Here is a 16,971-nt window from a genome sequence, read left to right on the forward strand (position 1 = left end):
GGGCTTGAAATATTCAAAAACAGAACAGGATGAATATAGTACTTCAGCTCGATATGAAGGGGGAAGAGATAGGGGAGGTGCTCAGAATTAAGGTGGACAGCACTATATCATTCATCAGAAATTATGCTAATTTGTCTCCCACTCTAACCGCAAAAACTGATTCACTCACAATTATGAACCCAAATGGTTGATAGTTCAAATATTGCTGGATGGATGTATTTAACTATGTATTGCTGCAGTCTATATTCCACTTTCTCCGTGGCATTACTTGATAATGCTTTAGACCTCCTCTATCAACATACAAAGCTAGATAAACTTCTGAGTGTCTAAACCTGGATTGACTAGCCTCCCATAAAGCACAGCTACACAGATTAGTTACTTCATTCACTTTTAAACAGTCACTGAAGGGATGAGGACCAGTAATTCCAATTCAGACAGGACACTCATTGACATTATGTTAACAGGAATACCAGAAAACCTGCAATAACTACAAGTTCTCCCTAACTTCCTCAGTGGCTAGTGTGCCATATTTACTACCTGATCCCTTAAAAGTAGGAAAACCCCCTCCACAAATCTTTCAGACTAGAACCATCCCTGACAACTATGCTGGTGACCTTCTAGAAGAAATTAGTGGCATTAAGAGGTCCCTCCTTCTACAACTTCACTGATGCAATTTCATCTCTCAGTCTCTCTCTCTGCATTCTATAACATTCATAATCTTTTATAAAGTAGACTATACCCCATCAAAAAAATCAGAAAATGGGATCCCTGGATAGCTGACAAAATTAGGCACCTTATGAACATCAAGGATAAATCTTGGTCGAACTGGAAAGCAGATCCTTCCAACTTTGAAAATTATAGCAAATACTGTTGACTTAAAAAATGCACTAGCAACAACTAATCATGCTAAAGCAAAAGTATTTCAGAGCACTACAAAATACAACTTTATTGCACCCTAGGAAATTGTGGACCCCCCCCCAAAAAAAAAAATCTTTCATCTGCTAATCTCATTCCCAAAACAGGTTCCAAACTCTATTCCCCTCACTCATTTCAGAACTAAAACAAAATAACAACTGCAATCTACTTATTTACTAATCCCCTTACATGATCCCCCCTACTAATTCAAACTCAGAAGTACAAAAACATCTAGATAGCATTGATTGCTCCTGTCAGTCATTCTGCCATACTTGTCACCCCAACATATTTAGGTTACATAGCAAATTCCTCAATAAGTCTCTTTCATATGTATTTAATCTAACCCTGCCCTATAGTTTTAAACACACATCAGTCTTACCTTAGCCAAAGTCCACACCCCTTCCTCTTCTAACAACTTCTGACCTGTTTCCAACCCTCAAAGAAATTCCTGAAAATATCATCTATGACCAAATTCTAGGGTACACCTCAAAATATGACATCCCCAATAATAGACAGTATAGGTTTCGACTCAATTGTAGTAGCCTTGCATCAATCTGCTCACTCATTGACCACATCTAGTCTAACATGAAGCAAGGCCAGCTAACTGGTGCTGTTTCGCCTGATCTTAGAAAAACCTCTGATACTGCAGATCATTCTCTCCTTCTCAAACTAAAAGAAACAAGTTTCTCTTCTGATGTACTCCAAGGGTTTAAGACCTATCTCTGCAACTGTACCTTCACCTTTCTCATATTAAATAACACCTACATCTGCAACTTGCAAAGGTATTCCTCAAAAGTCTGTGTTTGGCCATCTTCTCTTTCCCCTTTCCATAAATTATCTTCCTTATGACCTCGCTCATGCCAATTGCATCATGTACGGAAATGTCATTGTCCTCACAAAAGACAATTAAAATCCATTTTAACTTAAAACTGAACTTCAGATTGACTTCACTATTATCTGGAATTGGCTTCATAACAATAACTTTACTGTCATTACTCAAAAGAAAATTCTGTAAAATTATCTGACATACCACAAAAAATACAATCTTCACAAACTGTCATTATTACTAATCCCTTATAAGTTAAACAGCAAAAATGTCCAGGCCTGAAAAATGACCAGCACCTCAGTTTTTACAAACATACTGAGTACCAAACACACAAAGTACAATCTCAGCTCAAAATATCATATAATGTTTCAAACTTGCTAAGTGTCAAACTCAGACAATCCGTAGCAATAAACACTTTAATTCCTAGAACAGAATACGGACTGCCAATAATTGTCCTTGGATCCTCAAAATACAACACAGATGTTCAGAACAAAACTTTGTATGATGTTTTACTTTGATCATTTAAAATGTATGCATTGTGTCTGTGCTCTGTCTGTATATATATTGCTTAGGTGTTTCTGAAAAGTGTTGTCAGACCTCTGAGGTAAACAAGAAAATTATCAGAGTGCTAGCTGTCTACAAGGATAATAAAGCATAATGACCAGATGGGCTACTTCTGTGAGTACTTATAAAACTGGTTAGTTAGCTGGCTGTCCACTTACCTGGTTAGCAAACATTAATTATATACATACATAAATAAATGAATAAACAGAACAGGTCAGCTGTCTTTCTCAGGGAACTTTGTTTTGACAGGAGATTTGGGGTCTCCAGCTAAATGTTGGAGTTTCAAGTGAGAATGTGGGATCTAGAGATGGCAACAGGCTAACTATTTAGGTGAGAAAGGCAGACTGGGCCTTGAAAGGAGACAACATGAACCCTGTAGACAGGAATAAGTGGGGGAAAAGGCAAGCAGAAGAAAGGCAGAGTATAGCAGAACATGGGCAGAAGTTGTTGGAACAATTTCATCTAAGTGGGTTGGCAAAGGAGTAAGGTAAAAGGTGAAAATATGAAAGTAACCACAGAAGAGAGGGGAAACCAGAAGAAAAACAAGGTGGGGAGATAGGTACAGACAGCAGAGGCAGGTGATAAAGTAGTGACATAGTCAGGGATCACCTTGCAGGAGTGACTATCAAGGAAGGACGAAGGAAGTGGACAAGCAGAGCTTTTCAACCAGATGGAATTGCAAGAGGTCAAAGCAGAGGACAGAACAGAGTAAACCAGCGGAGAGAGGCAGATCATGCCTCCTGAACCTGATTGACTTCTTTGAGGCAGTCACCAAAGCCGTAGATGAAGGTAAGGTGGTTCACACAGCCTATCTTGACATCGCCAAGGCTTTCGACACCATCCCCCATTCTGTAATTATAGCTAAACTCACTAAACTAGGTATAATTCCCTATATCACAAGATGGGTTGCCAACTGGCTCACTGACAGAACCCACACTGTAAAAGTTGCAGACTCCAAATCTGACCTCAAAGCAGTGACAAGTGGAGTACCACAGGGTTCCGTCCTTGGACCTCTCCTGTTTGGTATCTACTTCTCTGAAGTACAGGCTAACACAGAAGGCCTCTGGCTAACAAAGTTTGCAGTTGACTGCAAACTAGGAGCCATAGTCGAGTCCCCAAATGATGTGGACATCCTAAAGAAGGGCCTCACTGAAACAGATGCCTAGTGTCAGAGCCATGGCCTCAAGCTCAATGCCAAAAAGTGCAGTGTCATACTTTTTGGTAAAAACTCTGTACCCATGAACTACCACATAGGCAGCAATCTACTTAACACTGGGACCGAGGTGGACAGTAGTCTCTCCTTTGATAGTCACATTGCCACAGTAGTCAGAAAGTCCTTCTATGTGGCACACCTCATCATAAAAGGGTTCTCATCCAGGAAAAAAGAGGTCAATGTTCCCCTCTACTCGACACTCATTAGACCCATTATAGAGTACAATGCCCCTTTTGGAATGTACCTCACAAGACATCTGCAGCAGCTGGAAAGGCCACAGAAGTACCTCTCAAAGAGGTTTACTGTCCTCAAACAAATGCCCTACACTGACCGCCTCAAAAAACTCCAGCTTTACTCTGTAGCATATTGCCTACTCCGAGGTGATCCCTGCCTAACATATAAAGCTATGTCAAACCCACAGCTGTTGGACATGCTACACCTAAAGAAATCCCAATCCCTCCAAGCTACACACTCTAGAGACCTAAACCTTGTCACCACAATAAACAGGACATGCTGGAGGGATACATTCCTGTCCCAGAGACTTCCTATACTCTGGAACAGGCTACCCATCTATGTCAAACAAAGTTCTTCATTACCACTCTTCAAGAAAAATCTTGATGAGTGGTTGGGAAATAGGAAATACACCCCAGAGATCACTTCTGTGTCTCTGCTCGACAGTGGCACAGGAAAATAACTTTCTTGGGTGGCGTAAGCCAGGGAACCTTGTTGGCTAGGCTTACGTAGGCCCTTGGGCTGATAGCCTAGTACCTACCTATGAACCTATGGGAGCTTACAGTAAGAGTATATAAGGGGCCAGAAAGGGATCACAAGTGTCACAGTGATTAAAAGCAGTGCAGACAGTGAGAAGGTCTGGGGTGGTGGAACTAAAGAAAAGAAGGTTACAGACAGTAGGGGTTATGGAATGAGCCGGAAAATAAAGCAAAATACAAACATTTTGGGATCATAGAAGAGAGTTTTACCCATTCTAAATACTTTAACTTTGCCTGTGATATAAGTAGGACCTGCTGGAGAGATTTGTATCCCAAAGACTACCCCGTCTATGGAACAGGCTCACCATCCATGTGAAGCAGAGTTTCTCCCTAATCCAATTCAAGTGCAACTTGGACAATTGGATGGGAAACTGGAAATTAATCCCTGGTTTGGCTCCTATGTCTCTGATGCAAACAGGTAACCTGTAAATGGTTCATCTCCCAGGCCCATGCTTACACTTAGCAAGGGTATCAGGACTTGTCAGAGATTTGGGATGCATGGCTAGGCTTAAAGATGCCCTTGTGGTCACTAGCCTAGTAAACACCTATGAACCTATGAGTTTTTGTAACTGAAGACTAAAGTCACCAAGAGGATAATGAGTCTTGAAAATGGAAAAAAAAAACACCAGGTTACTGCAAAACTAATCTAAGGGTAAGATTTCCAAAGACATGGGAGAAGGAACATTTATTCCCGAAATGCGATAGCAGTTATGATGAGCAATATTTTCAAAAGGAATGCTAGTTATTAGCTAATAGATTTACTAATAGAGGCTATCTTGAGAATTTGGTGAGTGAAGTCACAAGTGAGGTGAGAAGCAAAAGAACATCTTTTAAGCCATGTAGACTTGTCACCTGTTGTAAATGTAGAAGAAAGAAATTCATTTTCTAATAAATATACCTTAAGGGATGCTTGTTAAATGCTCAATAGATGAAGGAAGTATTAAAAGAATTATTTATGAAAACTGAAACATTTTTGACTGGTTTTCCGATACCTTCTACAAGATAGGGGAAGCACCACTTTTTGTTAAAAAGACAGGCACAAATTTAAAAGGTATTGCTCAAAAGAGTTTAAGTAGACAGGCTGTCACAGTGAATACCACCCCTAGTGGTACATTTAAATACCTGGATTATAACTACGGTAGATATATTAATGTTGCTAGTAATATATAAATCTAATACATTTCAAATTAAAGACTCCTGGCAGATTTGACTGTAAATGTAGATTTGTGGTGTATGTTGCCTGCTATACATTATGATCAGCTTTTTATATTGGAAAAACAACAAGGGAATTATACCACAGGATTTATGAACATATCCATTCCTTAGCAATAGGTGATATGGAAAATGTACTGGCTAGATGTGCTTTAAGTTGCGGAAACAAGAAAATGTTTTTATTTTCAGTGGTAGATTGTGTTAGTAATGTTAATACAAAATTTTGATGCTGGAGATGAGCTGGACTGGAAAGAATATCTGTGGCAGCTGAAATTAAACGCATGCTGTTATCCAAAGATTAATGATAAAGTAATCCTTTAATTGCTTTTTCTTTTAAAAAAAAATAAAAAATTTGTTTAATTATACAGACGATCATTTATGTGATATATAAATTGTTGGTAGTGGCAGATTCTCTAAGACAATCAGACAGCATTACAGAAGTAATGAATATGATTTTGCAAAGGTTATAGAAGTAGCTATTAATCAGAGCTGGTTTGCAAAGGTCCTTGAAGTCAAAAAGATATGAACTCGACTATATGAATAAACAACAATAATAATAAAGGCAAACAGAGGAATGCAGTGGATAAATACCAAGGACTTAGCAGAAAAGGTCAAGAAGGAGAACAAAGATTTTCTGCTTATATAGAGCAAAAGAGTTAGGGAGTGTATCAGTAGGTAGGCACCTGGTCTTACAGGTGCATGAATGTTCATCATAGCAATAAAATGCATGCACGTGCTCATGCTATGATGCAGCACACCAGCTCCATGTGTTACATGATAGTCAGGAGTGCAGGTATGGAGAAGAAAGTTGTCATTTGGGATAATAAAGTACAAGGACTAGACGGGATACTTCCAAGGGTATTACTAAGACAGTCTGGTGTACTGGCTGATCCACTGTTGAAGATACATAACAAATCAGTATCCTGTATAAAAGTGACGGAGGAATGGTGGGCAGAATGCATGGTCCCCTTGTATAGGAGGCAGAAACAAAACTGTTAACTACTAGACTATTAGCATAACCACACTTTCAGAGAAAGTCATACTAGAAAAAATCCAGTGGGAAGACAGAGTTGTAGTTCTAGAAGTCAAGGGTGGCCTAATGGTTAAGGTATTTGCCTTACAAACACAAGGTGCAGGGTTCGATTCTCACAAGGGATAATTGGCTAGGCTTACAATGGCTCGCAAGGGCAGTTAGCCTAGTACTAACCTATGAACAGTCTCTAATATAGCACTAATGTGGGTTTGTTCCTGTGAGGAGCTGTTAGTCAAACCTGATCCAGATTTATGAACTGATTGCAGAAACATTTTAGAGTTGAGTACCCACAGCTATGGACTTCTTGGACTTTTGCAAGAGTTTTGACTTGGTAGCTAGGGAAACTGAAGGACTGGGGGGGTGAGATCATGACTAAGGAAGTGGACTGCTTCTTCACTGAACGGTAGAGCAAACAGGACTGTGGCAAGAAAGAGGCTATAACGGAAAATATCACGGTCACATATACAAATGGGAGTCAAATATCTTAATAAATGTAAATGAAATAATATAGTACTTCTCAAGGAATGCTGTAAAAGTGCCTACATTATTGCTTGTCAGTATGATAAACACATAAAGACAGCAAAGATGGACCTTTTGGATAAGAAATTTGTGATTTCACATTTCATTTACTGCCAGCTGGAGCATGTTATATTTGCAGTGGTGTCTACATGCAATCATTTTTCTGTAGGAATAGACACTTTAAAATTAAGATAACATAATATTTTAGTGCTATTACAAGGCAGAGGGGCTCAAGTGTTTTAAATAATGTCTTGGTAAAAAAGAGAGAATATTTTTGTAGGCACTGACAAGATATATATTAAAAAGAGGCGATGACACTGAAAATGAGACCAACAAGAGAAATGTTTAGATTCATAGGCATGAAATACGCACCTCTCAACTTCTAAGTGCAAGAAGTCTGGACAAAGCCAAACATAATGGGGGTTACAAAGACCCAACATCAGGGGTAGATAAATTTAGGCAGTTGTTAGAATACCAGGTTTTGTCTTAACACGTATTTCCTGGAGGTATGAAGTCTGAAACTCAAATATATGTCATTTGCCAGAAAACCACAAATTATATAAGGAACCAACTGTCCAAAAATATGACGGAATATCTGGACATTCTGCAAAAAATGTAGACACTCAGTGAAAGGTACGAATTGTTTTGATACATTTGAAGCATTAATTTAGGTTGCACAGATGCCACCAGGTGGTAAAATGTGTAATAGCAGTTTTGTAGGTAAGAATGCAAATGTTTTCCCATTCATGTCAATTGAATTATTTTTAGAAAATACACAGTACACAGAACCAATCTAGTTTTTCTAGAAACAACACAGCCTGTTACCCAGCTTTACGGTTTCAAAAATGAAGGTTTATTTATAAGTAGGAGTGAAAAAGGAGAATAACCAGAACAACGCGATCGTTCAGCTGTAATCCAATTCATGAAAAAATGTACAGACTTCAAGGGGTGTATCAGAAATGTATAGTTTGTTCTCGTACGTACTTAATAATATTGTTTCCTATCACCCACTTTCACTTAAAAAAATCTACAGTAAACTAAATAGGGACGCATTTCAACAGAATCTGAGACAAATCCAAAAATAATCAGGGACACTTTAAAATGTTAGCACTGTTAACAGAATAAGATCATGTTGATCAATATGTATTGTCTGAAGTAAAAGAATTATATAAGTAAGTGGTGCCATTATTTATTACGTCTAATTCACTTTCCAAAAGTAATCAATTTTAGGAACGATTAAGAGGAACAAAGCGGAAATGTGTGTCAAAATCAGAGAAAAGGGAAAAGTATGTTGGCCGAATACAAATACGAAAGAGAAACACTACTTTCTACCCTTGTAATTATTAGAAAGGCCTACATTTTAGTGATGCATGTCTAACACAAGCATATTTTGCTGAGCTTCCATATTGTAAACCGTTGTTGAAACAGTCGTGAGCACGATTTGAGTAATAATGCCCCCAAGCCTTGCTCAGACAAAAGTTCTCATTTAAGTACACTAATTAAGCTTAGTTACACCTTACTAGCCATTGACTCTGGGGTTACGCTAAGTTACTCCGGTCTTTCTGTTTTTCAAAGCAGCACTTGTTGCACGTGCCACTAATAAATGTCAGTACGTTAACAGTAAAATACAGTCTGCATTGCTATTAAATCGCAACAGATAACAGCACAGCTATTTTTTTATTAATTTCTTCATCTACTCAATGTGTCTCTTGGACAACCGTGTCATATTTCCCGCTCGTTCGGAGCTCGGGACGGCAATTGACACTTTTAACGTGTTGCCCCGATAACGGAAAAGTACCCAGCATTCTAACGTGCATACGGTGACTTTTCACAAAGCCAGCATACAAATTATCAGTCGACACATCATTACTTTCATTTTTTCCTTCTAGAACTTGAAAACTTATCAGTGGTTCTGCGCAGCGGTAGCGTAGTCGCCTCACAGTAAGACGCTGTCCTGTCCGATTCTCTGCTAAAGCGTCTTCTATATGGAGACATGCGTGAATGGGCGTACCTTCGTTGAAGGTTGTGCGTCAGGGCTGGCAACTCGGCACGTAAAAATCTACTGCCAACCATTAGCAGACCGGAGTTCCGCTGTGGCGACCCCTAACCGGGAAAGGCCGAATGACAGCAACAACATACAGGATAGCATATGAGCAACAGTAATATTCTTCAAGATCCAGGGAGAGGCCTCCTTACACATTCAGCTTCCCAGAAACTTCTTCACAGATTCTCTGTAGAGACAGGCATTAGTACTGCCCCCTGCCACAGCTTACCAATATGTGCTAACCCTAACCTTTCCCCCATCCACCACCCTAACCCTACACCTTATATCACCAAAAAAAAAATTTTTCCCTAACACTGCCACTAAACAAGACACTCCGACACTCTTCCTATAGCTATCACCACGCACAAAGCTATATCTCCTAACCTAGCCCTTACTCTAATTCTAACCTGCACTCTCACACCCACCAAAATATTTAAACTCAATTAAATGTACCCCCTAACCTTGCCTTTACTCTAACTCTGAACAGCGAACACCCTCCCGCCCTCACACACACATAATGCTACCGCTATTCTACCTCTAGACTGAAACTTTTGATAGATCCGTTTTGACATTACAACAAAATTCAACCTGCACTAATTGTACAAACTCAGACTGCCTACTTTCAACTTCTGAAGCACTTAACAGTGAATGCCTTTTGTATAGTTACTTATCTGCATGGACGCACTGCTGAATAAAAAGCTATGTGACACTCTTACAAACATCAGCATATACATTCATATACATTTTTGTTTTGTACCTGTATTTATTAGCAGAAAAAAAATGTTTTTTTTTTTTTTTTTTGCATAAAATGCAAAGTTTATGATTTGTTTATAACATCTCTCTGGCTGGAATAAGTTCAATTTATTTTGATGCAACAATATTTATTATTTTTTTTCTTTCGGTGTTTCTGAAGTTCCAGAATAATACAAAGGGAACACTCGGTGTATCCTTTTTTGTGTTTAGATTTAGACTGATTTAGATTCTTTTTCTCCTCAGCTTTCGCTCGTTAGGAATTTATAGCACACATTAGTATGCCTGACAGATAGCTAGCTGTAGCTCTCTGGACTGCAGATATATCACCATTTCTAAGTCAACAAGCTCATTAGTTCCTAAAAATGACATGGCTTACCTCTCAGTAGTGTGCATACAGAAAACTTCAAAAATGTTATTTTATGTATACAATATTTTCATGTGTACTGCTATACTGTCTTTTAACATGTCATATTACTGTTCAAATCCTCACAATTAAAAGGGTACAATGCCAGAATATCTGAAATGGCATATTGTTTTTCTTAGTCATTCATTGTTTCAGAGACTGAAAATTTGGAATTTCAGAGTGAGTTATAGTTTATGGATAACATTGTCGCCTCACAGCAAGAGGTTCCCCAGTTTGATTTATGTCTGGGGTGCCTTCTGTGCAGAGTCTGCATGTCCTCCGTGTTCATGTGGGTTATCTCTGGGTGCACTGGTTTCCCCCCACACTCCAAGGTAGGTGAACTGGACACTCTAAGTTGACCACAAGTGTAAGTGTGTGTGTGGAAGAAAAATCAAGGTGGGGCTAGCCACCTGGCAATCTAAAAACTGGCTCTAGATGATGATCAGTGTTGAAGTGACATTTTGACCCCATGTGCAAAAATGGGAAAAAAGGTTTGTGGATGGATGGATCATAGTTTATAGAATGATACAAGCATTATGGACTATATTACTTTTAGTCAAAGGCTAAGGGAAAACATTACATTTCGCAGGTGGCTATCAGTGCAATATTGTGTACTAGTTAGTAACCACTTCGAATGCTGAGTCCTAGAATGTGGAGACTGAATGACTAAAAATCTGAATTTATACACACAAACTTTGAGACTGACATTTCTTGGAATATTCCTTTTTCTCTTTGGTATGGCAGTCTCAGAGTTGGTTTATATACATTTGAAGGGTGTGGTGGGCTCCCCCCCCCCCCACATTGAGGGGTGAGGGGAGGCTTATTCCTCTTCAAAACCAAGTTTAAATGTGACAAGTGACATTCAAAATTCTCTCTCCTGTATTTCCATTCTTTATTTTTGGCATTCCTTGCCTCGGCCCTGTGAGCCCCTACATTTCAACGGGGTACCACACTAGTGCCGTTTTGTTAGTGCACCTTTTTAATACTACGTTGACAAAAAGTTCACAAGGTAAGAAATCTAGGAGCTATTTTGTGCCATAACTGACATTTAAAGCATGTAAGTTTTCAAATATATACGCACACACAAATGCAAACATACCATAGAGCAGAATATGCTGCATATACTTCACAATGTGGGAAGAAGAACTTGGCCAACAGCATTTTGATTTTCATCTCGTAGTTTGCATACATACATACCATATTTAAGGCATAGACCAGATTTCCACACCCTTGTCCAAAAAATTAGCCACAGACTGAACAGACATCATCAGACTCACTTACAAGAAGGCAGACCTTACAGCATTGGACATATGTTCATGGATTCATAAGAAGTTACTAAGCTAATGGCCCTAGGGCCTTGACAACCCTAACCATGTAAAAAAAACCTTAATACCCTAGATGACCTTAGTTGGATGGTCATTGTATACAGTGCAATTCTATGATAAGCATGAGTGGCCCTGTCTATGAGGGCCATAGGTGCCACCCCTGGGGTGAATTTGCGGTTTCCCATCCAATTGTCAAGGTTGCACTTAAATAGGGTCACTGAAGAGCTCTTCTTCACATGAATTAGGAGCTTAGTACAAAGAAGCATCAATATCTGGGAGACGTATCTGTCTCTTGCACAAGTTTTATTAGTGCTGCAGGCCAGGTTGAGATCTCTGGAGCGAATGATTCTTGTCCCATTTGATTTGCGGATGTGCAGCATTTCCATTAGGGCAGGTTCAGCTATTGCTCTGTAAGCCAAGTACAGGTCATCTCTCAGCAGCGTGTACGATGCACAGTACAGTGACAGGGATTTCAGTCTTTCCATGTAGATCATGTCTTGGAGGCCCTGAATTCTCTTGGTTAGAAACCTCTGTGGTCTCTCCAGCTGCTGCAGGTGTCTGGTGAGGTACATACAAAAGGGAGCATTGTACTTAATCAGTTGTCTGATAAAGGCTAAGTACAGCAGAGTAATGACCTTCTTGGTCTTGGATGCAATGCCCTTATTTATAATATGGGCAGTGTAGAAGGCTTTCTTCGCTACTGTGGGCATGTGGTGATTGAGGTTTAGATTGCTATCAACCTGCGTTCCCAAGTCATGCACCACTGTGTTTGAGCTTATGGGGGTGCTATCTATATTGTAACTAGCAGGGGCTACTTCTGTGCCAAAGAGGATAAAGAGGCATTTTTTTGCATTTAGTTTCAGTCCATGGCATTGGCATCAGTCGCTTGTATGTGTCAGTCCCTTCTGTAATTTGACAATGTCATTGAGAGACTTTATGATTGTTCCCAGTTTACAGTCGTCTGCAAAGTTAGTAAGCCACAGGCCATCAACTTTTGACTGGACTTGAGAAAAATAAATTCCAAGCAGTAGAGGGCCCAGTACAGATCCTTGTGGTACACCACTGGTAACCAGTCTACTGGCGGAGGTGAATTCACCAACTTTAACAGTGTGCGTCCTATCTGTGAGCCAGTTTGCTACCCATCTAGTGACAAATGGGTTGATATCCAGCTGGGAGCGTTTCTCAATGATCTCTGATTGGGGGAATTGTGTCAAACACCTTGTCTAAATCAAGATAGGTGGTGTGTACTGCTTTACCTTCATCCAGGGCTTTAGTGACTTTCTCAAAGAAGTTCAACAGGTTTAATAAGCAAGATCTTCCCCTGACAAAACCAAACTGGGTTGGTTCAAGATTTTGAAGGTTGCCTATGTCCTGGTTGATAAGGTCTATGATGATTCATTCCATGGCTTTGCAGATAGGGCTGGTCAGGCCAATGGGTCTAGAGTTCCCAGGGTTTATTGGTGGATCCCCTTTGTGCAAAGGGAATGCTGTTGCTGCTCTCCACTCCTCTGGCACAAAACCAGTGCTCAGGTTGGGGTTAAAGACACAGCTAAGTGGCTCCACTAGGTCTTGTTTTAGGTTGCTTAATATGCAGACTGGGATGTTGTCTGGTCCCATAGAGGCCGTATTTTTGGCCTTAGAGATTGCTTGAATAACCTATTCTTTGGAGATAAATGGTAAAAGACAGATGTCAGGAATGTTATGGGATATGGCTGGTGGAGACAGGGGGGGGGTGAAATTGTCACCATATCTGTCATCCAGCAGGTTGGTGATTTCTTCCGGTGCCACCCTCTATAGGTACGGCACACAGCTGGGTATTCCCTTTGGAGATTCGGATGTAGCTAAAGAATGCATTATGATTGTAGGGTTGCCAGTCTAGTCTCATAATTTACTTTAGATGACTTTACAAGGTTTCTGATTTGCTTGTTTAAGGTATGTTTCTTCTTGTTCTTAGACATCAGTTTCTTTCTTTTGTTATATAACTTATTTATACTTACAGTCCACCAGGATGGTTTGTTTTTGCAAGAGGACTCGGTTTTAGTCCTGTCAAGTACAGCTGAGTCAATACATTTTCTTAAGTGGCTATATAGGGCATTTGTGTACTTCTCTGCATAGGAGTAATTGTTGCCTGTATTAGCAGGGGCTTTGAAAATGTATATAACATCGCTTAGGAGGCGATAGTTTACTTTGGGGAAATGTTTTTTTTTTTTTTGCTCCTGTGAGGGTGTCAGGTCTGATCTTTTACTTCAAACGAGACAGATTTATGGTCTGACTTATCTAGGGAGGCAGCACACTGGGGGTAGTGCAGTAGCCCCCCCCCCCATGTTGGTTAGTACTAGATCTAGGATATTTGAGACCCTTGTTGGAGTGCAGAGTAACTGTTACAGTACATTTGAGTTAACAAAGTCCAGGAACCTCAGTGCAGTCATGTTTGTGCTCATGTAAGCTGCCCAATCAGTGGATGGGTAGTTGAAGTCTCCCATGACCAAGGTGTTTGGCTGTATACTGAGCAATTCAAGCAAGTCCAGGTAGGCAGTGTGTTTCTCCTGGTTCATGGTGGGGGACCTGTAGCTAGCTATGAAGGGGTAGGGTGTTTTGCCTATAGTTATTTGGACATGGAGTAGCTCAACAGAGTCGTACTGTTTCACCAGTTGTGAGGTGTATTTGGATTTAATGAAAATGGATACACCTTCACCTTCAGTTTGTTCATGCTCATTTTGGGGTCTGAACATGTATAAGACAAGACATTGTATCCCCGCATGGCCAAGGTACTCTTCATGGCCTTGAACCAAGATTCAGTGAATGCACAGATGTCAACATCTTCCAAAGTGAAGAGTGTTTCCTGGAGGTGCAGCTTACTGTTTAGGCTCCAAGCATTAAGCAGCATGACCTTGAGTTTGTGTCTAGAGTATTTTTTTATGTCTTTTTTGCTGTTCTGACATAGCCTAAAAAGGCTGTATGGGGGAGCCAAGGGTCTTTACCAATATGCTAAATCCTTGAGGAGACAGGTGAAGGTCATCTCTGGTAAAGCATCAAGGTCTGTCGACCATGTCTTCCCAGGCTAACAGATATTGGATCCCCTTGGAGTGACACAAGAAGCTAAGCCAGTTGTTAAAATCAATCATTTTTTTTGTCTATACTGTTGCATCATCCTAAGTGAAGGTAGAATGCTATTTAGGGCTAGGGACATACCTGTCTGGCACACATAATCTGAGAGTTCTATCATGTCTCGTTTCATATAGTCCAGAGAGGTACATCTCAAGTCATTCACTCCAACATGTAGTATGACAGAGTCATAATGGTGATTGCTGCTGAAAGACTCGAGTGCGTGCATGACTTGGCGGTTCCTGGCACCTAACAGGCAGCTGACCATGACCGTTGTCCAGCCTGGTGAGAGGGACATCTGTGTGTCTCACTATTGAGTCACCTATGACTTGGAAATTTGTTTTAGAAGTGTTTTGCCTTAAGGGCTTGATATCTGAGACACCGTTATATGTGTTGTTACATGTGCTGGTGGATGTGGTTCATGTATCACTATGTGAGGCTTGTCTGCATTTATGGTGTTTTGATAAGCTCTTGGTGAGCACCTCCGCGTATGTGGGTTTATGTGTCATGACTTTATCTTGTATAAGAGGAAAAGCAAGTGAAATGACAATCTTTCTGAAGTCTTGTTTATTGTTACGTGAGATGACTGATTCAGATTTCATGGTATAGTGGCATCTTTCACATACTGCATTTGTTTGCTTTAGAAGCAGGTGGTTTTCAATATACATGAGACATTTACTACATTGCCTCAGGATGCCCATATCAATCAGGCTGACTGTAGAAATGTTAGTGAACTGGCTGTCCATAGCAGTAGGTAATTCCTGGTTTATGAAAGTGCAAGAGATCAGCCACTGCTCTCTGATTAGCAAGGGTACTTAAGACTATATAGGATTAGTGAAGAAAGTGGGGCGATGCTTGGCAGTGCTTAGCTGAGCTGCCTGCAGTGCAGCAGTGAGCAACCAAGTTGCCCAAAGAGCAGCAGGAAAGCCTGAAAGGGTTTCACTGAGTGGTTTTCATAGGATCATAGGAAGTTACTAAGCTATTGGCCCTGAGGCCCTTACAAGCCTAGCCAGGAATTTACCCCATGTTCCAACAAGTCATCACCCTATGCTACTGTCCAGCAGGGACATAGGTGGAATCCCAGGGGTGTATTTTCTGTTCCCCATCCAGTTATCCAATTTGTGCTTAAAAAGGGTTAATGAGGTACTCTGCTTGACGTGGACAGGGAGTCTATTCCACAGATGGGGGAGTCTCTGGGACATAAATCTGTCCTGCCAACAAATCCTATTGATGTCACAGACCAAGTTGAGGTCGCCTGTGCAGGTTACTCAAATGGAGCTTGACTTGTAGATATGCAGCAGTCCCATCAAGGCAGGGTCTAAGATTGCTTTGTATGCCAGACAGAGGTCACCTCTGAGGAGTCTATAGGAGACTGAGCAGAGGGACAGGGCCTTTACCCATTCTGTGTAGGGAAGATGTTTGAGGCCCTGGATTTTCCTGGTGACGAACCTCTGTGGTCTCTCCATCTGCTGCATGTGCTTTGTGAAGTACATGCCGAAAGGGGCATTGTACTCAGTAATGGGTCTTATAAGGGAAGAATACAGGGATGTTATAGGCTCATAGGTTCATAGGTGTGTACTAGGCTAATGGCCCTGGAGCCTTTACAAGCCTAGCCCATAGGATTACCCTGGCATTGTGCCGCCCGACATTAGTTCCCAGTGCCTATGTCGAGTAGAGCCACAGGAGTGATCACCAGGGTAAATTTTTTTTCCCGTCCACTCATCAAGATTTCTCTTGAAGAGGGCCAGTAAGGTTCTCTGTTTGACATGTATGGGAAGTCTATTCCATAGCATGGGCAGTCTCTGGGTTATGAACCTGTCCCTCCAGCACGTTCTGTTGATTGTGGTAATGAGGTTGAGGTCTCTGGAGCGTGTGGTGAGGAGGGATTGAGATTTCTTTAGATGTAGCATTTCTAGCAGAACTGGGTCAGACATGGCTTTGTAAGTCAAGCAGAGATCACCTCTAAGTAGGCGATATGAGGTATCCTTATTAATGAGGTGGGCCATGTAGAAATCTTTCCGTACAACGGAGGCAATATGGTAGTTAAAAGTCAGTTTGCTATCAACCCGAGTGCCCAAGTCCCTCATAACTGATTGCGTGCTTAGGACCTTATTATCAATGTGATAATTTGTGGGGACCTCACTCTCCCCAAAGGGGATGACGATGCTTTTTTTGGCATTCAGTTTGAGGCTATGATTCTAGCACCAGTCATTTCTTTGGGTGAGACCCTCTTGAAGGATGTCCCCATCTTGAGGGGAATTGATTAAAGCACCCAGCTAGCAGTCATCT

At 40.7% G+C, this 16,971-nt stretch overlaps 2 protein-coding genes across 5 annotated transcripts in view; both read left to right on the forward strand.

The window, feature by feature from the left end:
* The window catches only part of ANO5 (anoctamin 5), a 1,890,652-nt gene that overhangs the window by 1,247,910 nt on the left and 625,771 nt on the right, over positions 1-16,971 (forward strand). The gene's annotated exons all lie outside the window — the stretch shown is intronic.
* Positions 7,534-16,971, forward strand: part of LOC122811054 (vomeronasal type-2 receptor 26-like) — a 46,596-nt gene continuing 37,158 nt past the window's right edge. Inside the window, exon 1 of the mRNA XM_044082603.1 lies at positions 7,534-7,685. The gene's annotated coding sequence lies outside the window, so the exon portion shown is untranslated. The remainder of the gene's footprint in view (positions 7,686-16,971) is intronic.

This window comes from Protopterus annectens, chromosome 9.part0 (genome assembly GCF_019279795.1).
Source record: "Protopterus annectens isolate FY-2018-M chromosome 9.part0, PAN1.0, whole genome shotgun sequence".
NCBI classification, from domain to species: domain Eukaryota; kingdom Metazoa; phylum Chordata; order Ceratodontiformes; family Protopteridae; genus Protopterus; species Protopterus annectens.